Raw genomic sequence first — 25946 nt, forward strand, 5'->3', positions numbered from 1 at the left:
TCCAATGTGCTGAAAGAGGAGCATCGACTTCTGCAGCTTCAGTCGCTGTCCAATGTTCTGAAGAGGGACATCGTCTTCCTCAGCTTTAGTCGCTATCCAAGGTGCTGAAGAGGAGCAGCGTCTTCCTCAGCGTCAGTCGCTGTTCAAGGTGCTGAAGAGGAGCAGCGTCTTCCTCCTCAGCGTCAGTCGCTATCCAAGGTGCTGAAGAGGAGCAGCGTCTTCCTCAGCGTCAGTCGCTGTTCAAGGTGCTGAAGAGGAGCAGCGTCTTCCTCCTCAGCGTCAGTCGCTATCCAAGGTGCTGAAGAGGAGCAGCGTCTTCCTCAGCGTCAGTCGCTGTTCAAGGTGCTGACGAGGAGCAGCGTCTTCCGCAGCCTTAGTCGCTGTCCAAGGTGCTGAAGAGGAGCATTGTCTTCCTCCTCAGCTTCGGTGGCTGTCCAAGGTGCTGAAAGAGGAGCATCGTCGTCAGTCCGGCGCTGATGCAAATGTAAGATAGGTTTAGCGTCCTTCCTTCCACGTGTGCATGCAGGGATTGTCGTGCCTCCAGCGGACGCAACAAGAGAGATTGTTCCCTCCACAAGATCATGTTGTTGGACGTGCGCCTGCATGGCTGGGATTAAACGTTGAGGGACTCCAGTGAGCGATGTCATTTCTCAGAGGTGAGTCAGCTAAAGGGGGAATTTGACGCAGAGCATACTTCAACGTGGACGACATGTAAACACGGAGCAGCTGCAGCTTTGCTGCTGATTGTTCAACGTCACCAAATTTAAATCGCTGAGGATTATAGTTTTTTTTTTCTTCTTCTTCTTTCTTGGAGGCTGCACAAGTTCTCCATAACACACATCCACCACTGCAGATTCCTGAAGAAACACAACAACGGTGAGTTTCTACTTTTTCATCTCTTGAAAAACAAATAAATCCACTATAACAAATACATCTACTATAAAAAATGCATCTACTGTAACAAATAAATCTACTATAACAAATAAATCTACTATAACAAATAAATCTACTATAACAAATAAATCCACTATGACAAATAAATCTACTATAACAAATAAATCCACTGTAACAAATAAATCCACTATAACAAATAAATCCACTATAACAAATAAATCCACTGTAACAAATAAATCCACTGTAACAAATAAATCTACTATAACAAATAAATCTACTATAACAAATAAATCTACTATAACAAATAAATCCACTAAAACAAATAAATATACTATAACAAATACATCTACTATAATAAATAAATCCACTATAACAAATAAATCTACTGTAACAAATAAATCCACTATAACAAATAAATCTACTATAACAAATAAATCCACTGTGACAAATACATCTACTATAACAAATAAATCTACTATAAGAAATAAATCCACTGTAACAAATAAATCTACTATAACAAATACATCCACTAAAACAAATAAATCTACTATAACAAATAAATCTACTATAACAAATAAATCTACTGTAACAAATAAATCCACTATAACAAATAAATCCACTGTAACAAATAAATCTACTATAACAAATAAATCTACTATAACAAATAAATCCACTAAAACAAATAAATATACTATAACAAATACATCTACTATAATAAATAAATCCACTATAACAAATAAATCTACTGTAACAAATAAATCTACTATAACAAATACATTCACTGTAAAAAAATAAATATACTATAACAAATAAGTCTACTATAACAAATAAATCTACTATAACAAATAAATCCACTGTAACAAATAAATCTACTATAACAAATAAATCTACTATAACAAATAAATCCACTAAAACAAATAAATATACTATAACAAATACATCTACTATAATAAATAAATCCACTATAACATATAAATCTACTGTAACAAATAAATCTACTGTAACAAATACCATCCATCCATCCATCCATCTTCTACCGCTTATTCCCTTTGGGGTTGCTGGGGGCGCTGGAGCCTATCTCAGCTACAATCGGGCGGAAGGCGGTGTACACCCTGGACAAGTCGCCACCTCATCGCAGATGTAACAAATACATTCACTGTAAAAAAATAAATATACTATAACAAATAAATCTACTGTAACAAATAAATCTACTGTAACAAATACATTAACTATAACAAATACATCTACTATAACAAATAAATCCACTATAACAAATAAATCTACTATAACAAATAAATCCAGTGTAACAAATAAATCTTCTATAACAAATACATCTACTATAACAAATAAATCTACTGTTACAAATACATCTACTGTAACAAATAAATCTACTGTAACAAATACATCCACTATAACAAACAAATCTACTATAACAAATAAATCCACTGTAACAAATAAATCTACTGTAACAAATAAATCTACTATAACAAATAAATCTACTATAACAAATAAATCCACTAAAACAAATAAATCTACTATAACAAATACATCTACTATAACAAATAAATCTACTATAACAAATAAATCTACTATAACAAATAAATCCACTATAACAAATACATCTACGATAAAAAATAAATCTACTATAACAAATACATCTACTATAACAAATAAATCCACTAAAACAAATACATCTACTATTTCAAATACATCTACTATAACAAATAAATCCACTATAACAAATAAATCTACTGTAACAAATAAATCTACTATAACAAATAAATCTACTGTAACAAATACATTCACTGTAACAAATAAATTCACTATAACAAATTCATCTACTATAACAAATAAATATACTACAACAAATACATTCACTATAACAAATAAATCTACTATAACAAATAAATCTACTATAACAAATAAATCTACTATAACAAATACATTCACTGTAACAAATAAATTCACTATGACAAATTGATCTACTATAACAAATAAATCTACTATAACAAATACATTCACTATAACAAATACATCTACTATAACAGGAGTTCTTTATCTTTTGTATGTGAGGGGCCAGCTTTTCCACTACAGAGAGGCCCGGGGCCCACTCAAATATCTACGCTGAAATAATAATTGTACTCTTGATATGAATCATATTCAATTATATGCAACCTACTTAGTTTGTCAAATTGTATGAAATCACAAATATGTACCATAAAATGTAGGCTTAGGTCAGGCTGATTACAACAATAAATATGAACCAAATATTCGGCAGAAGAAGGCACAAAAAAATTGACATAAATAGAACTATGTTGAGATAAAATAAACTAAACTGTTTCTTAAATACAATTACAATAAAATGTAAGTGCTCATAAAAATACAGCTACACCACTTTAGTCATAGTTTTGCGCTTAAGAAACTTCTCTATGACTTTACTGCAGACTTCTTCTGTTTGTTTGATGTTGTCATTACTGCCACAAGTGGTGTAAAAGTGTAGAACTTGTGTGATGTTGTCATTACTGCCACACATGGTGTAAAAGTGTATTACACCTGAGTACTTGTGTGATGTTGTCCTTACTGCCACAAGTGGTGTAAAAGTGTATTACACCTGAGTACTTGTGTGATGTTGTCATTACTGCCACAAGTGGTGTAAAAGTGTATTACACCTGAGTACTTGTGTGATGTTGTCATTACTGCCACAAGTGGTGTAAAAGTGTATTACACCTGAGTACTCGTGTGATGTTGTCATTACTGCCACAAGTGGTGTAAAAGTGTATTACACCTGAGTACTTGTGTGAGGTTGTCATTACTGCCACAAGTGGTGTAAAAGTGTATTACACCTGAGTACTCGTGTGATGTTGTCATTACTGCCACAAGTGGTGTAAAAGTGTACTAAACCTGAGTACTTGTGTGATGTTGTCATTACTGCCACAAGTGGTGTAAAAGTGTATTACACCTGAGTACTTGTGTGATGTTGTCATTACTACCACAAGTGGTGTAAAAGTGTATTACACCTGAGTACTTGTGTGATGTTGTCATTACTGCCACAAGTGGTGTAAAAGTGTATTACACCTGAGTACTTGTGTGATGTTGTCATTACTGCCACAAGTGGTGTAAAAGTGTATTACACCTGAGTACTTGTGTGATGTTGTCATTACTGCCACACTTGGTGTAAAAGTGAAGTGAAGTGAAGTGAATTACATTTATATAGCGCTTTTTCTCAAGTGACTCAAAGCGCTTTACATTGTGAAACCCAATATCTAAGTTACATTTAAACCAGTGTGGGTGGCACTGGGAGCAGGTGGGTAAATTACTTGTGTGATGTTGTCATTACTGCCACACATTGTGTAAAAGTATATTACATCTGAGTACTTGTGTGATGTTGTCATTACTGCCACAAGTGGTGTAAAAGTGTATTACACCTGAGTACTTGTGTGATGTTGTCATTACTGCCACAAGTGGTGTAAAAGTGTATTACACCTGAGTACTTGTGTGATGTTGTCATTACTGCCACAAGTGGTGTAAAAGTGTATTACACCTGAGTACTTGTGTGATGTTGTCATTACCGGCCACAAGTGGTGTAAAAGTGTACTACACCTGAGTACCTGTGTGATGTTGTCATTACTGCCACAAGTGGTGTAAAAGTGTATTACACCTGAGTACTTGTGTGATGTTGTCATTACTGCCACAAGTGGTGTAAAAGTGTATTACACCTGAGTACTTGTGTGATGTTGTCATTACTGCCACAAGTGGTGTAAAAGTGTATTACACCTGAGTACTTGTGTGATGTTGTCATTACCGCCACAAGTGGTGTAAAAGTGTACTACACCTGAGTACCTGTGTGATGTTGTCATTACTGCCACAAGTGGTGTAAAAGTGTATTACACCTGAGTACTTGTGTGATGTTGTCATTACTGCCACAAGTGGTGTAAAAGTGTATTACACCTGAGTACTTGTGTGATGTTGTCATTACTGCCACACATGGTGTAAAAGTGTATTACACCTGAGTACTTGTCTGATGTTGTCATTACTGCCACAAGTGGTGTAAAAGTGTATTACACCTGAGTACTTGTGTGATGTTGTCATTACTGCCACAAGTGGTGTAAAAGTGTATTACACCTGAGTACTTGTGTGATGTTGTCATTACTGCCACACGTGGTGTAAAAGTGTATTACTTGTGTGATGTTGTCATTACTGCCACACGTGGTGTAAAAGTGTATTACTTGTGTGATGTTGTCATTACTGCCACACGTGGTGTAAAAGTGTATTACTTGTGTGATGTTGTCATTACTGCCACAAGTGGTGTAAAAGTGTATTACACCTGAGTACTTGTGTGATGTTGTCATTACTGCCACAAGTGGTGTAAAAGTGTATTACACCTGAGTACTTGTGTGATGTTGTCATTACTGCCACAAGTGGTGTAAAAGTGTATTACACCTGAGTACTTGTGTGATGTTGTCATTACCGCCACAAGTGGTGTAAAAGTGTACTACACCTGAGTACCTGTGTGATGTTGTCATTACTGCCACAAGTGGTGTAAAAGTGTATTACACCTGAGTACTTGTGTGATGTTGTCATTACTGCCACAAGTGGTGTAAAAGTGTATTACACCTGAGTACTTGTGTGATGTTGTCATTACTGCCACACATGGTGTAAAAGTGTATTACACCTGAGTACTTGTCTGATGTTGTCATTACTGCCACAAGTGGTGTAAAAGTGTATTACACCTGAGTACTTGTGTGATGTTGTCATTACTGCCACAAGTGGTGTAAAAGTGTATTACACCTGAGTACTTGTGTGATGTTGTCATTACTGCCACACGTGGTGTAAAAGTGTATTACTTGTGTGATGTTGTCATTACTGCCACACGTGGTGTAAAAGTGTATTACTTGTGTGATGTTGTCATTACTGCCACACGTGGTGTAAAAGTGTATTACTTGTGTGATGTTGTCATTACTGCCACAAGTGGTGTAAAAGTGTATTACACCTGAGTACTTGTGTGATGTTGTCATTAGTGCCACAAGTGGTGTAAAAGTGTATTACACCTGAGTACTTGTGTGATGTTGTCATTACTGCCACACATGGTGTAAAAGTATATTACATCTGAGTACTTGTGTGATGTTGTCATTACTGCCACAAGTGGTGTAAAAGTGTATTACACCTGAGTACTTGTGTGATGATGTCATTACTGCCACAAGTGGTGTAAAAGTGTATTACACCTGAGTACTTGTGTGATGTTGTCATTACTGCCACAGATGGTGTAAAAGTGTATTACACCTGAGTACCTGTGTGATTTTGTCATTACTGCCATACGTGGTGTAAAAGTGTACTACACCTGAGTACTTGTGTGATGTTGTCATTACTGCCACAGGTGGTGTAAAAGTGTATTACACCTGAGTACTTGTGTGATGTTGTCATTACTGCCATACGTGGTGTAAAAGTGTATTACACCTTAGTGTTTGTGTGATGTTGTCATTACTGCCACACGTGGTGTAAAAGTGTATTACACCTGAGTACTTGTGTGATGTTGTCATTACTGCCACAAGTGGTGTAAAAGTGTATTACACCTGAGTACTTGTGTGATGTTGTCATTACTGCCACACATGGTGTAAAAGTGTATTACACCTGAGTACTTGTCTGATGTTGTCATTACTGCCACAAGTGGTGTATGAGTGTATTACACCTGAGTACTTGTGTGATGTTGTCATTACTGCCACAAGTGGTGTAAAAGTGTAGTACACCTGAGTACTAGTGTGATGTTGTCATTACTGCCACAAGTGGTGTAAAAGTGTATTACACCTGAGTACTTGTGTGATGTTGTCATTACTGCCACAAGTGGTGTAAAAGTGTATTACACCTGAGTACTTGTGTGATGTTGTCATTACTGCCACACGTTGTGTAAAAGTGTATTACACCTGAGTACTTGTGTGATGTTGTCATTACTCCCACAAGTGGTGTAAAAGTGTATTACACCTGAGTACTCGTGTGATGTTGTCATTACTGCCACAAGTGGTGTAAAAGTGTATTACACCTGAGTACTTGTGTGATGTTGTCATTACTGCCATACGTGGTGTAAAAGTGTATTACACCTGAGTACTTGTGTGATGTTGTCATTACTGCCACAGGTGGTGTAAAAGTGTATTACACCTGAGTACTTGTGTGATGTTGTCATTACTGCCACAAGTGGTGTAAAAGTGTATTACGCCTGAGTACTTGTGTGATGTTGTCATTACTGCCACAAGTGGTGTAAAAGTGTATTACACCTGAGTACTTATGTGATGTTGTCATTACTGCCACAAGTGGTGTAAAAGTGTATTACACCTGAGTACTTGTGTGATGTTGTCATTACTGCCACAAGTGGTGTAAAAGTGTATTACACCTGAGTACCTGTGGGAGGTTGTCATTACTGCCACAAGTGGTGTAAAAGTGTATCACACCTGAGTACCTGTGTTATGTTGCCATTACTGCCACAAGTGGTGTAAAAGTGTATTACACCTGAGTACTTGTGTGATGTTGTCATTACTGCCACAGATGGTGTAAAAGTGTATTACACCTGAGTACTTGTGTGATGTTGTTATTACTGCCACAGGTGGTGTAAAAGTGTATTACACCTGAGTATTTGTGTGATGTTGTCATTACTGCCACAAGTGGTGTAAAAGTGTATTACACCTGAGTACTTGTGTGATGTTGTCATTAGTGCCACGGATGGTGTAAAAGTGTATTACACCTGAGTACTTGTGTGATGTTGTCATTACTGCCACAAGTGGTGTAAAAGTGTATTACACCTGAGTACTTGTGTGACGTTGTCATTACTGCCACAAGTGGTGTAAAAGTGTATTACACCTGAGTACTTGTGTGATGTTGTCATTACTGCCACAAGTGGTGTAAAAGTGTACTACACCTGAGTACTTGTGTGATGTTGTCATTACTGCCACAAGTGGTGTAAAAGTATATTACACCTGAGTACTTGTGTGATGTTGTCATTACTGCCACAAGTGGTGTAAAAGTGTATTACACCTGAGTACTTGTGTGATGTTGTCTTTACTGCCACAAGTGGTGTAAAAGTGTATTACACCTGAGTACTTGTGTGATGTTGTCATTACTGCCACACATGGTGTAAAAGTGTATTACACCTGAGTACTTGTCTGATGTTGTCATTACTGCCACAAGTGGTGTAAAAGTGTATTACACCTGAGTACTTGTGTGATGTTGTCATTACTGCCACAAGTGGTGTAAAAGAGTATTACACCTGAGTATTTGTGTGATGTTGTCATTACTGCCACACGTGGTGTAAAAGTGTATTAATTGTGTGATGTTGTCATTACTGCCACACATGGTGTAAAAGTATATTACATCTGAGAACTTGTGTGATGTTGTCATTACTGCCACAAGTGGTGTAAAAGTGTATTACACCTGAGTACTTGTGTGATGTTGTCATTACTGCCACAAGTGGTGTAAAAGTGTATTACACTTGAGTACTTGTGTGATGTTGTCATTACTGCCACAAGTGGTGTAAAAGTGTATTACACCTGAGTACTTGTGTGATGTTGTCATTACTGCCACAAGTGGTGTAAAAGTGTAGTACACCTGAGTACTTGTGTGATGTTGTCATTACTGCCACACGTGGTGTAAAAGTGTATTACACCTGAGTACTTGTGTGATGTTGTCATTACTCCCACAAGTGGTGTAAAAGTGTATTACACCTGAGTACTTGTGTGATGTTGTCATTACTCCCACAAGTGGTGTAAAAGTGTATTACACCTGAGTACCTGTGTGATGTTGTCATTACTGCCACAAGTGGTGTAAAAGTGTATTACTTGTGTGATGTTGTCATTACTGCCACACATGGTGTAAAAGTATATTACACCTGAGTACTTGTGTGATGTTGTCATTACTGCCACAAGTCGTGTAAAAGTGTATTACACCTGAGTACTTGTGTGATGTTGTCATTACTGCCACACATGGTGTAAAAGTGTATTACACCTGAGTACTTGTCTGATGTTGTCATTACTGCCACAAGTGGTGTAAAAGTGTATTACACTTGAGTACTAGTGTGATGTTGTCATTACTGCCACAAGTGGTGTAAAAGTGTATTACACCTGTGTGATGTTATCATTACTGACACACGTGGTGTAAAAGTGTATTACACCTGAGTACTTGTGTGATGTTGTCATTACTGCCACAAGTGGTGTAAAAGTGTACTACACCTGAGTACTTGTGTGATGTTGTCACTACTGCCACAAGTGGTTTAAAAGTGTATTACACCTGAGTACTTGTGTGATGTTGTCATTACTGCCACAAGTGGTGTAAAAGTGTACTACACCTGATTACCTGTGTGATGTTGTCATTACTGCCACAAGTGGTGTAAAAGTGTAGTACACCTGAGTACTTGTGTGATGTTGTCATTACTGCCACAAGTGGTGTAAAAGTGTAGTACACCTGAGTACTTGTGTGATGTTGTCATTACTGCCACAAGTGGTGTAAAAGTGTATTACACATGAGTACCTGTGTGATGTTGTCATTACTGCCACAAGTGGTGTAAAAGTGTATTACACCTGAGTACTTGTGTGATGTTGTCATTACTGCCACAAGTGGTGTAAAAGAGTATTACACCTGAGTATTTGTGTGATGTTGTCATTACTGCCACACGTGGTGTAAAAGTGTATTAATTGTGTGATGTTGTCATTACTGCCACACATGGTGTAAAAGTATATTACATCTGAGAACTTGTGTGATGTTGTCATTACTGCCACAAGTGGTGTAAAAGTGTATTACACCTGAGTACTTGTGTGATGTTGTCATTACTGCCACAAGTGGTGTAAAAGTGTATTACACTTGAGTACTTGTGTGATGTTGTCATTACTGCCACAAGTGGTGTAAAAGTGTATTACACCTGAGTACTTGTGTGATGTTGTCATTACTGCCACAAGTGGTGTAAAAGTGTAGTACACCTGAGTACTTGTGTGATGTTGTCATTACTGCCACACGTGGTGTAAAAGTGTATTACACCTGAGTACTTGTGTGATGTTGTCATTACTCCCACAAGTGGTGTAAAAGTGTATTACACCTGAGTACTTGTGTGATGTTGTCATTACTCCCACAAGTGGTGTAAAAGTGTATTACACCTGAGTACCTGTGTGATGTTGTCATTACTGCCACAAGTGGTGTAAAAGTGTATTACTTGTGTGATGTTGTCATTACTGCCACACATGGTGTAAAAGTATATTACACCTGAGTACTTGTGTGATGTTGTCATTACTGCCACAAGTCGTGTAAAAGTATATTACACCTGAGTACTTGTGTGATGTTGTCATTACTGCCACAAGTCGTGTAAAAGTGTATTACACCTGAGTACCTGTGTGATGTTGTCATTACTGCCACAAGTGGTGTAAAAGTGTATTACACTTGAGTACTAGTGTGATGTTGTCATTACTGCCACAAGTGGTGTAAAAGTGTATTACACCTGTGTGATGTTATCATTACTGACACACGTGGTGTAAAAGTGTATTACACCTGAGTACTTGTGTGATGTTGTCATTACTGCCACAAGTGGTGTAAAAGTGTACTACACCTGAGTACTTGTGTGATGTTGTCACTACTGCCACAAGTGGTTTAAAAGTGTATTACACCTGAGTACTTGTGTGATGTTGTCATTACTGCCACAAGTGGTGTAAAAGTGTACTACACCTGATTACCTGTGTGATGTTGTCATTACTGCCACAAGTGGTGTAAAAGTGTAGTACACCTGAGTACTTGTGTGATGTTGTCATTACTGCCACAAGTGGTGTAAAAGTGTAGTACACCTGAGTACTTGTGTGATGTTGTCATTACTGCCACAAGTGGTGTAAAAGTGTATTACACCTGAGTACTTGTGTGATGTTGTCATTACTGCCACAAGTGGTGTAAAAGTGTATTACACATGAGTACCTGTGTGATGTTGTCATTACTGCCACAAGTGGTGTAAAAGTGTATTACACCTGAGTACTTGTGTGATGTTGTCATTACTGCCACACGTGGTGTAAAAGTGTATTACACCTGAGTACCTGTGGGAGGTTGTCATTACTGCCACAGGTGGTGTAAAAGTGTATTACACCTGAGTACTTGTGTGATGTTGTCATTACTGCCACAGATGGTGTAAAAGTGTATTACACCTGAGTACTTGTGTGATGTTGTCATTACTGCCACAAGTGGTGTAAAAGTGTATTACACCTGAGTACTTGTGTGATGTTGTCATTACTGCCACAAGTGGTGTAAAAGTGTATTACACCTGAGTACTTGTGTGATGTTGTCATTACTGCCACACATGGTGTAAAAGTGTATTACACCTGAGTACTTGTCTGATGTTGTCATTACTGCCACAAGTGGTGTAAAAGTGTATTACACCTGAGTACTTGTGTGATGTTGTCATTACTGCCACAAGTGGTGTAAAAGTGTATTACACCTGAGTACTTGTGTGATGTTGTCATTACTGCCACAAGTGGTGTAAAAGTGTATTACACCTGAGTACTTGTGTGATGTTGTCATTACTGCCACAAGTGGTGTAAAAGTGTATTACACCTGAGTACTTGTGTGAGGTTGTCATTACTGCCACAAGTGGTGTAAAAGTGTATTACACCTGAGTACTTGTGTGATGTTGTCATTAGTGCCACAAGTGGTGTAAAAGTGTATTACACCTGAGTACTTGTCTGATGTTGTCATTACTGCCACAAGTGGTGTAAAAGTGTATTACACTTGAGTACTTGTGTGATGTTGTCATTACTGCCACAAGTGGTGTAAAAGTGTATTACACCTGAGTACATGTGTGATGTTGTCATTACTGCCACAAGTGGTGTAAAAGTGTACTACACCTGAGTACTTGTGTGATGTTGTCATTACTGCCACAAGTGGTGTAAAAGTGTATTACACCTGAGTACTTGTGTGATGTTGTCATTACTGCCATACGTGGTGTAAAAGTGTACTACACCTGAGTACTTGTGTGATGTTGTCATTACTGCCACAAGTGGTGTAAAAGTGTATTACACCTGAGTACTTGTCTGATGTTGTCATTACTGCCACAAGTGGTGTAAAAGTGTATTACACTTGAGTACTTGTGTGATGTTGTCATTACTGCCACAAGTGGTGTAAAAGTGTATTACACCTGAGTACATGTGTGATGTTGTCATTACTGCCACAAGTGGTGTAAAAGTGTACTACACCTGAGTACTTGTGTGATGTTGTCATTACTGCCACAAGTGGTGTAAAAGTGTATTACACCTGAGTACTTGTGTGATGTTGTCATTACTGCCACACGTGGTGTAAAAGTGTATTACACCTGAGTACTTGTGTGATGTTGTCATTACTGCCACACGTGGTGTAAAAGTGTATTACACCTGAGTACTTGTGTGATGTTGTCATTACTGCCACACGTGGTGTAAAAGTGTATTACACCTGAGTACTTGTGTGATGTTGTCATTACTGCCACAAGTGGTGTAAAAGTCTATTACACCTGAGTACTTGTGTGATGTTGTCATTACTGCCACACGTGGTGTAAAAGTGTATTACACCTGAGTACTTGTGTGATGTTGTCATTACTGCCACAAGTGGTGTAAAAGTGTATTACACCTGAGTACTTGTGTGATGTTGTCATTACTGCCACACGTGGTGTAAAAGTGTATTACACCTGAGTACTTGTGTGATGTTGTCATTACTGCCACAAGTGGTGTAAAAGTGTATTACACCTGAGTACATGTGTGATGTTGTCATTACTGCCACAGATGGTGTAAAAGTGTATTACACCTGAGTACTTGTGTGATGTTGTCATTACTGCCACAAGTGGTGTAAAAGTGTAGTACACCTGAGTACTTGTGTGATGTTGTCATTACTGCCACACGTGGTGTAAAAGTGTATTACACCTGAGTACTTGTGTGATGTTGTCATTACTCCCACAAGTGGTGTAAAAGTGTATTACACCTGAGTACTTGTGTGATGTTGTCATTACTCCCACAAGTGGTGTAAAAGTGTATTACACCTGAGTACCTGTGTGATGTTGTCATTACTGCCACAAGTGGTGTAAAAGTGTATTACTTGTGTGATGTTGTCATTACTGCCACACATGGTGTAAAAGTATATTACACCTGAGTACTTGTGTGATGTTGTCATTACTGCCACAAGTCGTGTAAAAGTATATTACACCTGAGTACTTGTGTGATGTTGTCATTACTGCCACAAGTCGTGTAAAAGTGTATTACACCTGAGTACCTGTGTGATGTTGTCATTACTGCCACAAGTGGTGTAAAAGTGTATTACACTTGAGTACTAGTGTGATGTTGTCATTACTGCCACAAGTGGTGTAAAAGTGTATTACACCTGTGTGATGTTATCATTACTGACACACGTGGTGTAAAAGTGTATTACACCTGAGTACTTGTGTGATGTTGTCATTACTGCCACAAGTGGTGTAAAAGTGTACTACACCTGAGTACTTGTGTGATGTTGTCACTACTGCCACAAGTGGTTTAAAAGTGTATTACACCTGAGTACTTGTGTGATGTTGTCATTACTGCCACAAGTGGTGTAAAAGTGTACTACACCTGATTACCTGTGTGATGTTGTCATTACTGCCACAAGTGGTGTAAAAGTGTAGTACACCTGAGTACTTGTGTGATGTTGTCATTACTGCCACAAGTGGTGTAAAAGTGTAGTACACCTGAGTACTTGTGTGATGTTGTCATTACTGCCACAAGTGGTGTAAAAGTGTATTACACCTGAGTACTTGTGTGATGTTGTCATTACTGCCACAAGTGGTGTAAAAGTGTATTACACATGAGTACCTGTGTGATGTTGTCATTACTGCCACAAGTGGTGTAAAAGTGTATTACACCTGAGTACTTGTGTGATGTTGTCATTACTGCCACACGTGGTGTAAAAGTGTATTACACCTGAGTACCTGTGGGAGGTTGTCATTACTGCCACAGGTGGTGTAAAAGTGTATTACACCTGAGTACTTGTGTGATGTTGTCATTACTGCCACAGATGGTGTAAAAGTGTATTACACCTGAGTACTTGTGTGATGTTGTCATTACTGCCACAAGTGGTGTAAAAGTGTATTACACCTGAGTACTTGTGTGATGTTGTCATTACTGCCACAAGTGGTGTAAAAGTGTATTACACCTGAGTACTTGTGTGATGTTGTCATTACTGCCACACATGGTGTAAAAGTGTATTACACCTGAGTACTTGTCTGATGTTGTCATTACTGCCACAAGTGGTGTAAAAGTGTATTACACCTGAGTACTTGTGTGATGTTGTCATTACTGCCACAAGTGGTGTAAAAGTGTATTACACCTGAGTACTTGTGTGATGTTGTCATTACTGCCACAAGTGGTGTAAAAGTGTATTACACCTGAGTACTTGTGTGATGTTGTCATTACTGCCACAAGTGGTGTAAAAGTGTATTACACCTGAGTACTTGTGTGAGGTTGTCATTACTGCCACAAGTGGTGTAAAAGTGTATTACACCTGAGTACTTGTGTGATGTTGTCATTAGTGCCACAAGTGGTGTAAAAGTGTATTACACCTGAGTACTTGTCTGATGTTGTCATTACTGCCACAAGTGGTGTAAAAGTGTATTACACTTGAGTACTTGTGTGATGTTGTCATTACTGCCACAAGTGGTGTAAAAGTGTATTACACCTGAGTACATGTGTGATGTTGTCATTACTGCCACAAGTGGTGTAAAAGTGTACTACACCTGAGTACTTGTGTGATGTTGTCATTACTGCCACAAGTGGTGTAAAAGTGTATTACACCTGAGTACTTGTGTGATGTTGTCATTACTGCCATACGTGGTGTAAAAGTGTACTACACCTGAGTACTTGTGTGATGTTGTCATTACTGCCACAAGTGGTGTAAAAGTGTATTACACCTGAGTACTTGTCTGATGTTGTCATTACTGCCACAAGTGGTGTAAAAGTGTATTACACTTGAGTACTTGTGTGATGTTGTCATTACTGCCACAAGTGGTGTAAAAGTGTATTACACCTGAGTACATGTGTGATGTTGTCATTACTGCCACAAGTGGTGTAAAAGTGTACTACACCTGAGTACTTGTGTGATGTTGTCATTACTGCCACAAGTGGTGTAAAAGTGTATTACACCTGAGTACTTGTGTGATGTTGTCATTACTGCCACACGTGGTGTAAAAGTGTATTACACCTGAGTACTTGTGTGATGTTGTCATTACTGCCACACGTGGTGTAAAAGTGTATTACACCTGAGTACTTGTGTGATGTTGTCATTACTGCCACACGTGGTGTAAAAGTGTATTACACCTGAGTACTTGTGTGATGTTGTCATTACTGCCACAAGTGGTGTAAAAGTCTATTACACCTGAGTACTTGTGTGATGTTGTCATTACTGCCACACGTGGTGTAAAAGTGTATTACACCTGAGTACTTGTGTGATGTTGTCATTACTGCCACAAGTGGTGTAAAAGTGTATTACACCTGAGTACTTGTGTGATGTTGTCATTACTGCCACACGTGGTGTAAAAGTGTATTACACCTGAGTACTTGTGTGATGTTGTCATTACTGCCACAAGTGGTGTAAAAGTGTATTACACCTGAGTACATGTGTGATGTTGTCATTACTGCCACAGATGGTGTAAAAGTGTATTACACCTGAGTACTTGTGTGATGTTGTCATTACTGCCACAAGTGGTGTAAAAGTGTAGTACACCTGAGTACTTGTGTGATGTTGTCATTACTGCCACACGTGGTGTAAAAGTGTATTACACCTGAGTACTTGTGTGATGTTGTCATTACTCCCACAAGTGGTGTAAAAGTGTATTACACCTGAGTACTTGTGTGATGTTGTCATTACTCCCACAAGTGGTGTAAAAGTGTATTACACCTGAGTACCTGTGTGATGTTGTCATTACTGCCACAAGTGGTGTAAAAGTGTATTACTTGTGTGATGTTGTCATTACTGCCACACATGGTGTAAAAGTATATTACACCTGAGTACTTGTGTGATGTTGTCATTACTGCCACAAGTCGTGTAAAAGTATATTACACCTGAGTACTTGTGTGATGTTGTCATTACTGCCACAAGTCGTGTAAAAGTGTATTACACCTGAGTACCTGTGTGATGTTGTCATTACTGCCACAAGTGGTGTAAAAGTGTATTACACTTGAGTACTAGTGTGATGTTGTCATTACTGCCACAAGTGGTGTAAAAGTGTATTACACCTGTGTGATGTTATCATTACTGACACACGTGGTGTAAAAGTGTATTACACCTGAGTACTTGTGTGATGTTGTCATTACTGCCACAAGTGGTGTAAAAGTGTACTACACCTGAGTACTTGTGTGATGTTGTCACTACTGCCACAAGTGGTTTAAAAGTGTATTACACCTGAGTACTTGTGTGATGTTGTCATTACTGCCACAAGTGGTGTAAAAGTGTACTACACCTGATTACCTGTGTGATGTTGTCATTACTGCCACAAGTGGTGTAAAAGTGTAGTACACCTGAGTACTTGTGTGATGTTGTCATTACTGCCACAAGTGGTGTAAAAGTGTAGTACACCTGAGTACTTGTGTGATGTTGTCATTACTGCCACAAGTGGTGTAAAAGTGTATTACACCTGAGTACTTGTGTGATGTTGTCATTACTGCCACAAGTGGTGTAAAAGTGTATTACACATGAGTACCTGTGTGATGTTGTCATTACTGCCACAAGTGGTGTAAAAGTGTATTACACCTGAGTACTTGTGTGATGTTGTCATTACTGCCACACGTGGTGTAAAAGTGTATTACACCTGAGTACCTGTGGGAGGTTGTCATTACTGCCACAGGTGGTGTAAAAGTGTATTACACCTGAGTACTTGTGTGATGTTGTCATTACTGCCACAGATGGTGTAAAAGTGTATTACACCTGAGTACTTGTGTGATGTTGTCATTACTGCCACAAGTGGTGTAAAAGTGTATTACACCTGAGTACTTGTGTGATGTTGTCATTACTGCCACAAGTGGTGTAAAAGTGTATTACACCTGAGTACTTGTGTGATGTTGTCATTACTGCCACACATGGTGTAAAAGTGTATTACACCTGAGTACTTGTCTGATGTTGTCATTACTGCCACAAGTGGTGTAAAAGTGTATTACACCTGAGTACTTGTGTGATGTTGTCATTACTGCCACAAGTGGTGTAAAAGTGTATTACACCTGAGTACTTGTGTGATGTTGTCATTACTGCCACAAGTGGTGTAAAAGTGTATTACACCTGAGTACTTGTGTGATGTTGTCATTACTGCCACAAGTGGTGTAAAAGTGTATTACACCTGAGTACTTGTGTGAGGTTGTCATTACTGCCACAAGTGGTGTAAAAGTGTATTACACCTGAGTACTTGTGTGATGTTGTCATTAGTGCCACAAGTGGTGTAAAAGTGTATTACACCTGAGTACTTGTCTGATGTTGTCATTACTGCCACAAGTGGTGTAAAAGTGTATTACACTTGAGTACTTGTGTGATGTTGTCATTACTGCCACAAGTGGTGTAAAAGTGTATTACACCTGAGTACATGTGTGATGTTGTCATTACTGCCACAAGTGGTGTAAAAGTGTACTACACCTGAGTACTTGTGTGATGTTGTCATTACTGCCACAAGTGGTGTAAAAGTGTATTACACCTGAGTACTTGTGTGATGTTGTCATTACTGCCATACGTGGTGTAAAAGTGTACTACACCTGAGTACTTGTGTGATGTTGTCATTACTGCCACAAGTGGTGTAAAAGTGTATTACACCTGAGTACTTGTCTGATGTTGTCATTACTGCCACAAGTGGTGTAAAAGTGTATTACACTTGAGTACTTGTGTGATGTTGTCATTACTGCCACAAGTGGTGTAAAAGTGTATTACACCTGAGTACATGTGTGATGTTGTCATTACTGCCACAAGTGGTGTAAAAGTGTACTACACCTGAGTACTTGTGTGATGTTGTCATTACTGCCACAAGTGGTGTAAAAGTGTATTACACCTGAGTACTTGTGTGATGTTGTCATTACTGCCACACGTGGTGTAAAAGTGTATTACACCTGAGTACTTGTGTGATGTTGTCATTACTGCCACACGTGGTGTAAAAGTGTATTACACCTGAGTACTTGTGTGATGTTGTCATTACTGCCACACGTGGTGTAAAAGTGTATTACACCTGAGTACTTGTGTGATGTTGTCATTACTGCCACAAGTGGTGTAAAAGTCTATTACACCTGAGTACTTGTGTGATGTTGTCATTACTGCCACACGTGGTGTAAAAGTGTATTACACCTGAGTACTTGTGTGATGTTGTCATTACTGCCACAAGTGGTGTAAAAGTGTATTACACCTGAGTACTTGTGTGATGTTGTCATTACTGCCACACGTGGTGTAAAAGTGTATTACACCTGAGTACTTGTGTGATGTTGTCATTACTGCCACAAGTGGTGTAAAAGTGTATTACACCTGAGTACATGTGTGATGTTGTCATTACTGCCACAGATGGTGTAAAAGTGTATTACACCTGAGTACTTGTGTGATGTTGTCATTACTGCCACACGTGGTGTAAAAGTGTATTACACCTGAGTACTTGTGTGATGTTGTCATTACTGCCACAAGTGGTGTAAAAGTGTATTACACCTGAGTACTTGTGTGATGTTGTCATTACTGCCACACGTGGTGTAAAAGTGTATTACACCTGAGTACTTGTGTGATGTTGTCATTACTGCCACAAGTGGTGTAAATGTGTATTACACCTGAGTACATGTGTGATGTTGTCATTACTGCCACACGTGGTGTAAAAGTGTATTACACTTGAGTACTTGTGTGATGTTGTCATTACTGCCACAAGTGGTGTAAAAGTGTATTACACCTGAGTACTTGTGTGATGTTGTCATTACTGCCACACGTGGTGTAAAAGTGTATTACACCTGAGTACCTGTGTGATGTTGTCATTACTGCCACAAGTGGTGTAAAAGTGTATTACACCTGAGTACTTGTGTGATGTTGTCATTACTGCCACAAGTGGTGTAAAAGTGTATTACACCTGAGTACTTGTGTGATGTTGTCATTACTGCCACAAGTGGTGTAAAAGTGTATTACACCTGAGTACCTGTTTGATGTTGTCATTACTGCCATACGTGGTGTAAAAGTGTACTACACCTGAGTACTTGTGTGATGTTGTCATTACTGCCACAGGTGGTGTAAAAGTGTATTACACCTGAGTACTTGTGTGATGTTGTCATTACTGCCACACGTGGTGTAAAAGTGTATTACACCTGAGTACTTGTGTGATGTTGTCATTACTGCCACACCTGGTGTAAAAGTGTATTACACCTGAGTACTTGTGTGATGTTGTCATTACTGCCACACGTGGTGTAAAAGTGTATTACACCTGAGTACTTGTGTGATGTTGTCATTACTGCCACAAGTGGTGTAAAAGTGTATTACACCTGAGTACATGTGTGATGTTGTCATTACTGCCACAAGTGGTGTAAAAGTGTATTACACCTGAGTACTTGTGTGATGTTGTCATTACTGCCACAAGTGGTGTAAAAGTGTATTACACCTGAGTACTTGTGTGATGTTGTCATTACTGCCACACGTGGTGTAAAAGTGTATTACACCTGAGTACTTGTGTGATGTTGTCATTACTGCCACACGTGGTGTAAAAGTGTATTACACCTGAGTACTTGTGTGATGTTGTCATTACTGCCACACGTGGTGTAAAAGTGTATTACACCTGAGTACTTGTGTGATGTTGTCATTACTGCCACAAGTGGTGTAAAAGTGTATTACACCTGAGTACATGTGTGATGTTGTCATTACTGCCACACGTGGTGTAAAAGTGTATTACACCTGAGTACTTGTGTGATGTTGTCATTACTGCCACACGTGGTGTAAAAGTGTATTACACCTGAGTACTTGTGTGATGTTGTCATTACTGCCACACGTGGTGTAAAAGTGTATTACACCTGAGTACTTGTGTGATGTTGTCATTACTGCCACACGTGGTGTAAAAGTGTATTACACCTGAGTACTTGTGTGATGTTGTCATTACTGCCACAAGTGGTGTAAAAGTGTATTACACCTGAGTACTTGTGTGATGTTGTCATTACTGCCACACGTGGTTCTAAAAGTGTATTACACCTGAGTACTTGTGTGATGTTGTCATTACTGCCACAAGTGGTGTAAAAGTCTATTACACCTGAGTACATGTGTGATGTTGTCATTACTGCCACACGTGGTGTAAAAGTGTATTACACCTGAGTACTTGTCTGATGTTGTCATTACTGCCACACGTGGTGTAAAAGTGTATTGCACCTGGGTACTTGTGTGATGTTGTCATTACTGTCACAAGTGGTGTAAAAGTGTATTACACCTGAGTACTTGTGTGATGTTGTCATTACTGCCACAAGTGGTGTAAAAGTGTATTACACCTGAGTACTTGTGTGATGTTGTCATTACTGCCACAAGTGGTGTAAAAGTGTATTACACCTGAGTACTTGTCTGATGTTGTCATTACTGCCACACGTGGTGTAAAAGTGTATTGCACCTGAGTACTTGTGTGATGTTGTCATTACTGCCACAAGTGGTGTAAAAGTGTATTACACCTGAGTACTTGTGTGATGTTGTCATTACTGCCACAAGTGGTGTAAAAGTGTATTACACCTGAGTACTTGTGTGATGTTGTCATTACTGCCACAAGTGGTGTAAAAGTGTATTACACCTGAGTACATGTGTGATGTTGTCATTACTGCCACAAGTGGTGTAAAAGTGTATTACACTTGAGTACTTGTGTGATGTTGTCATTACTGCCACACGTGGTGTAAAAGTGTATTACACCTGAGTACTTGTGTGATGTTGTCATTACTGCCACAAGTGGTGTAAAAGTGTATTACACCTGAGTACTTGTGTGATGTTGTCATTACTGCCACACATGGTGTAAAAGTGTATTACACCTGAGTACTTGTCTGATGTTGTCATTACTGCCACAAGTGGTGTAAAAGTGTATTACACCTGAGTACTTGTGTGATGTTGTCATTACTGCCACAAGTGGTGTAAAAGTGTATTACACCTGAGTACTTGTGCGATGTTGTCATTACTGCCACAAGTGGTGTAAAAGTGTATTACACCTGAGTACTTGTGTGATGTTGTCATTACTGCCACAAGTGGTGTAAAAGTGTATTACACCTGAGTACTTGTGTGATGTTGTCATTACTGCCACAAGTGGTGTAAAAGTGTATTACACCTGAGTACTTGTGTGATGTTGTCATTACTGCCACACGTGGTGTAAAAGTGTATTACACCTGAGTACTTGTGTGATGTTGTCATTACTGCCACAAGTGGTGTAAAAGTGTATTACACCTGAGTACTTGTGTGATGTCATCAGTGGCAGTAATGACATCATACTCCCACTGACCAGGACCAGGTGAGAAAATAAATCTTTGATGTTTATGGCAAAGTCATTTACCATTGTACATAACTGTGGTGCGTTCATAGACCCTTGATTTAAGTTGGAAATCAGGTGTTTAGTTTTGAAAGACACGCAGATACATAACTCCGAGGAGATGCACTAATATTATTGTGCATCCTACGGTCTACGTACTGTGTCTTTAAACAGTCTACGTACTGTGTCTTTAAACAGTCTACGTATTGTGTCTTTAAACAGTCTACGTATTGTGTCTTTAAACAGTCTATGTATTGTGTCTTTAAACAGTCTATGTACTGTGTCTTTAAACAGTCTACGTACTGTGTCTTTAAACAGTCTACGTACTGTGTCTTTAAACAGTCTACGTACTGTGTCTTTAAACAGTCTACGTATTGTGTCTTTAAACAGTCTACGTACTGTGTCTTTAAACAGTCTATGTACTGTGTCTTTAAACAGTCTACGTACTGTGTCTTTAAACAGTCTACGTACTGTGTCTTTAAACAGTCTACGTACTGTGTCTTTAAACAGTCTATGTACTGTGTCTTTAAACAGTCTACGTACTGTGTCTTTAAACAGTCTACGTACTGTGTCTTTAAACAGTCTATGTACTGTGTCTTTAAACAGTCTACGTACTGTGTCTTTAAACAGTCTACGTACTGTGTCTTTAAACAGTCTACGTACTGTGTCTTTAAACAGTCTACGTATTGTGTCTTTAAACAGTCTACGTATTGTGTCTTTAAACAGTCTACGTATTGTGTCTTTAAACAGTCTACGTATTGTGTCTTTAAACAGTCTATGTACTGTGTCTTTAAACAGTCTACGTACTGTGTCTTTAAACAGTCTACGTATTGTGTCTTTAAACAGTCTACGTACTGTGTCTTTAAACAGTCTACGTATTGTGTCTTTAAACAGTCTACGTATTGTGTCTTTAAACAGTCTACGTACTGTGTCTTTAAACAGTCTACGTATTGTGTCTTTAAACAGTCTACGTACTGTGTCTTTAAACAGTCTACGTACTGTGTCTTTAAACAGTCTACGTACTGTGTCTTTAAACAGTCTACGTATTGTGTCTTTAAACAGTCTACGTATTGTGTCTTTAAACAGTCTACGTACTGTGTCTTTAAACAGTCTACGTACTGTGTCTTTAAACAGTCTACGTACTGTGTCTTTAAACCATGAAGTCAAGGTGAAACAGCATACTTACATTAGTGGCGTGTTCCCAAGATGGAGGAGGCATTGTGCAGGTCATAATATTTCATGATGCTCAGGACAAAGAAAGAAAATGAGTGAAAAAAACCCAAGTAAAGGGCGGGCAGCTTGTGCAGAAACCAAAGTGAAAGTGAAAGTTGAAATAGAACAAAAGGGAAACGGTGGAATAAAACAAAACTCACGGCAGGAGGAAAAAGCTTCCACATGAAGAACAATCAATTCAACTTAAGAAGTCTTAAACACTAACACTATACAGCTGAGGGGGGAGGCATGTGTCAAGTAGGTGTGAAGAACACCAACACAACAGGAAGTATCACCAAAATAAGAGCGCAGGACAGGAACAAGCACTGAACACAGAAGAACACCAACATAACAGGAAGTGTCACCAACATAAGAGTGCAGGACAGGAACAAGCACTAAACACAGAAGAACACCAACATAACAGGAAGTGTCACCAAAATAAGAGCGCATGACAGGAACAAGCACTAAACACAGAAGAACACCAACACAACAGGAAGTGTCACCAAAATATGAGCGCAGGACAGGAACAAGCACTAAACACAAAAGAACATCAACATAACAGGAAGTGTCACCAAAATAAGAGCGCATGACAGGAACAAGCACTAAACACAAAAGAACTTCAACATAACAGGAAGTGTCACCAAAATAAGTGCATAGGACAGGAACAAGCACTAAACACAGAAGAACACCAACACAACAGTAAGTGTCACCAACATAAGAGTGCAGGACAGGAACAAGCACTAAACACAGAAGAACACCAACATAACAGGAAGTGTCACCAAAATAAGAGCGCATGACAGGAACAAGCACTAAACACAGAAGAACACCAACACAACAGGAAGTGTCACCAAAATATGAGCGCAGGACAGGAACAAGCACTAAACACAAAAGAACATCAACATAACAGGAAGTGTCACCAAAATAAGAGCGCATGACAGGAACAAGCACTAAACACAAAAGAACTTCAACATAACAGGAAGTGTCACCAAAATAAGTGCATAGGACAGGAACAAGCACTAAACACAGAAGAACACCAACACAACAGGAAGTGTCACCAAAATAAGAGCGCATGACAGGAACAAGCACTAAACACAAAAGAACATCAACATAACAGGAAGTGTCACCAAAATAAGAGCGCATGACAGGAACAAGCACTAAACACAAAAGAACATCAACATAACAGGAAGTGTCACCAAAATAAGTGCACAGGACAGGAACAAGCACTAAACACAGAAGAACACCAACATAACAGGAAGTGTCACCAAAATAAGTGCATAGGACAGGAACAAGCACTAAACACAGAAGAACACCAACACAACAGTAAGTGTCACCAACATAAGAGTGCAGGACAGGAACAAGCACTAAACACAGAAGAACACCAACATAACAGGAAGTGTCACCAAAATAAGAGCGCATGACAGGAACAAGCACTAAACACAGAAGAACACCAACACAACAGGAAGTGTCACCAAAATATGAGCGCAGGACAGGAACAAGCACTAAACACAAAAGAACATCAACATAACAGGAAGTGTCACCAAAATAAGAGCGCATGACAGGAACAAGCACTAAACACAAAAGAACTTCAACATAACAGGAAGTGTCACCAAAATAAGTGCATAGGACAGGAACAAGCACTAAACACAGAAGAACACCAACACAACAGGAAGTGTCACCAAAATAAGAGCGCATGACAGGAACAAGCACTAAACACAAAAGAACATCAACATAACAGGAAGTGTCACCAAAATAAGAGCGCATGACAGGAACAAGCACTAAACACAAAAGAACATCAACATAACAGGAAGTGTCACCAAAATAAGTGCACAGGACAGGAACAAGCACTAAACACAGAAGAACACCAACATAACAGGAAGTGTCACCAAAATAAGAGCGCATGACAGGAACAAGCACTAAACACAGAAGAACACCAACACAACAGGAAGTGTCACCAAAATATGAGCGCAGGACAGGAACAAGCACTAAACACAAAAGAACATCAACATAACAGGAAGTGTCACCAAAATAAGAGCGCATGACAGGAACAAGCACTAAACACAAAAGAACATCAACATAACAGGAAGTGTCACCAAAATAAGTGCATAGGACAGGAACAAGCACTAAACACAGAAGAACACCAACACAACAGGAAGTGTCACCAAAATAAGAGCGCATGACAGGAACAAGCACTAAACACAAAAGAACATCAACATAACAGGAAGTGTCACCAAAATAAGAGCGCATGACAGGAACAAGCACTAAACACAAAAGAACACCAACACAACAGGAAGTGTCACCAAAATAAGTGCATAGGACAGGAACAAGCACTAAACACAGAAGAACACCAACACAACAGGAAGTGTCACCAAAATAAGAGCGCAGGACAGGAACAAGCACTAAACACAGAAGAACACCAACACAACAGGAAGTGTCACCAAAATAAGAGCGCAGGACAGGAACAAGCACTGAACACAGAAGAACACCAACACAACAGGAAGTGTCACCAAAATAAGAGCGCAGGACAGGAACAAGCACTGAACACAGAAGAACACCAACATAACAGGAAGTGTCACCAAAATAAGAGCACTGGACAGGAACAAGCACTGAACACAGAAGAACACCAACACAACAGGAAGTGTCACCAAAATAAGAGCGCAGGACAGGAACAAGCACTAAACACAGAAGAACACCAACACAACAGGAAGTGTCACCAAAATAAGAGCGCAGGACAGGAACAAGCACTGAACACAGAAGAACACCAACACAACAGGAAGTGTCACCAAAATAAGAGCGCAGGACAGGAACAAGCACTAAACACAGAAGAACACCAACATAACAGGAAGTGTCACCAAAATAAGAGCGCATGACAGGAACAAGCACTAAACACAGAAGAACACCAACACAACAGGAAGTGTCACCAAAATATGAGCGCAGGACAGGAACAAGCACTAAACACAAAAGAACATCAACATAACAGGAAGTGTCACCAAAATAAGAGCGCATGACAGGAACAAGCACTAAACACAAAAGAACTTCAACATAACAGGAAGTGTCACCAAAATAAGTGCATAGGACAGGAACAAGCACTAAACACAGAAGAACACCAACACAACAGGAAGTGTCACCAAAATAAGAGCGCATGACAGGAACAAGCACTAAACACAAAAGAACATCAACATAACAGGAAGTGTCACCAAAATAAGAGCGCATGACAGGAACAAGCACTAAACACAAAAGAACATCAACATAACAGGAAGTGTCACCAAAATAAGTGCACAGGACAGGAACAAGCACTAAACACAGAAGAACACCAACATAACAGGAAGTGTCACCAAAATAAGAGCGCATGACAGGAACAAGCACTAAACACAGA

At 39.1% G+C, this 25946-nt stretch overlaps 1 protein-coding gene and 1 long non-coding RNA gene across 3 annotated transcripts in view; one reads left to right on the plus strand and one right to left on the minus strand.

Annotated features, from left to right (window-relative positions):
- Positions 1-248: 248 nt before the first annotated feature.
- Positions 249-25946, plus strand: part of vwc2l (von Willebrand factor C domain containing 2 like) — a 112203-nt gene continuing 86505 nt past the window's right edge. The window contains exons 1-2 of one of the 2 annotated variants that reach the window (XM_062070443.1): positions 249-656; positions 815-876. The gene's annotated coding sequence lies outside the window, so the exon portion shown is untranslated. The remainder of the gene's footprint in view (positions 657-814; positions 877-25946) is intronic. The other variant, XM_062070444.1, reaches the window with a different exon arrangement.
- On the minus strand, positions 845-22565 carry LOC133665201 (uncharacterized). The gene is made up of 3 exons (XR_009828722.1): positions 22548-22565; positions 1932-2050; positions 845-857 (listed from the first exon to the last, which is right to left on the minus strand). It is a non-coding gene; the product is annotated as an uncharacterized LOC133665201 (long non-coding RNA).

The sequence above is a fragment of the Entelurus aequoreus genome, linkage group LG14, assembly GCF_033978785.1.
Source record: "Entelurus aequoreus isolate RoL-2023_Sb linkage group LG14, RoL_Eaeq_v1.1, whole genome shotgun sequence".
In the NCBI taxonomy this organism is placed as follows: domain Eukaryota; kingdom Metazoa; phylum Chordata; class Actinopteri; order Syngnathiformes; family Syngnathidae; genus Entelurus; species Entelurus aequoreus.